Source organism: Mustela nivalis, assembly GCF_964662115.1.
Source record: "Mustela nivalis genome assembly, chromosome: 16".
Classification (NCBI taxonomy): Eukaryota; Metazoa; Chordata; class Mammalia; order Carnivora; family Mustelidae; genus Mustela; species Mustela nivalis.
Window position 1 is genome coordinate 11,653,521 of NC_139035.1, and position 776 is coordinate 11,654,296.

Below are 776 nucleotides of genomic sequence, written 5' to 3' on the forward strand. Positions count from 1 at the left end.
GATGTGCACTGTCCCATGTGGGATCCGTTAGCCATATGTGACTATTAACACTTAATCAGGGATCCATACAATTTTTAACCCAGGTCTCAGTCACACTACCCTTATTTCGGGGACTCACGAGCCACTTATGTAGGTACCACGGTGTGCAACTTAGCTGTAAAATGCTGATCCAGGCGTAATGCCTGTCAGTTTTGCAGAGGGGACCAGCTTCTTCACCACCAGCCTCCCAGAAATTCACCGTGGGCTGGTACAACAATGCAGGTTTAATCGGATGAACTTGAGCAGATATAAACATACAATCTGGAGTCTCTAAAATATACTTGCTGGTGTATGGCAGAATTGTGGGGGAATTCATTTTGGTTAAAGACCAGCTCCATATAGATCTATGGGATAATGCATCTCCCCCAAATGATGCGCTCTTGGGCTGAATTAATGAAGTAGAGGGCTTGGAACGAGGGTCAGATCACACGGAGAGTGTCAGTGTCTTTCCCTCAGTGGTGTTTTCAGAACTGGAATTGGTGCTAATGATTGAAGGGAAAAAAAGCAGTTTGTGTCACTAGGCACTGCTATGGGTTTAAGCAGATCCCAGCTGCCTAGGACAGGAAAGCCTGGTAAAAGCTCAGCTGCTAGGTTTTAGGGCGTTGAGCCTTGTTTACCAAAATGATGAGTCACAGGGGTAAAAGAAAGGGCAAACCTGGTGAGAAGCTGCAAACCAGTGCTTGGGCTGGCGGGGGTGGGGGGTGGGGGGTGGGAGGGGGACACCGGGAGACAGGGCA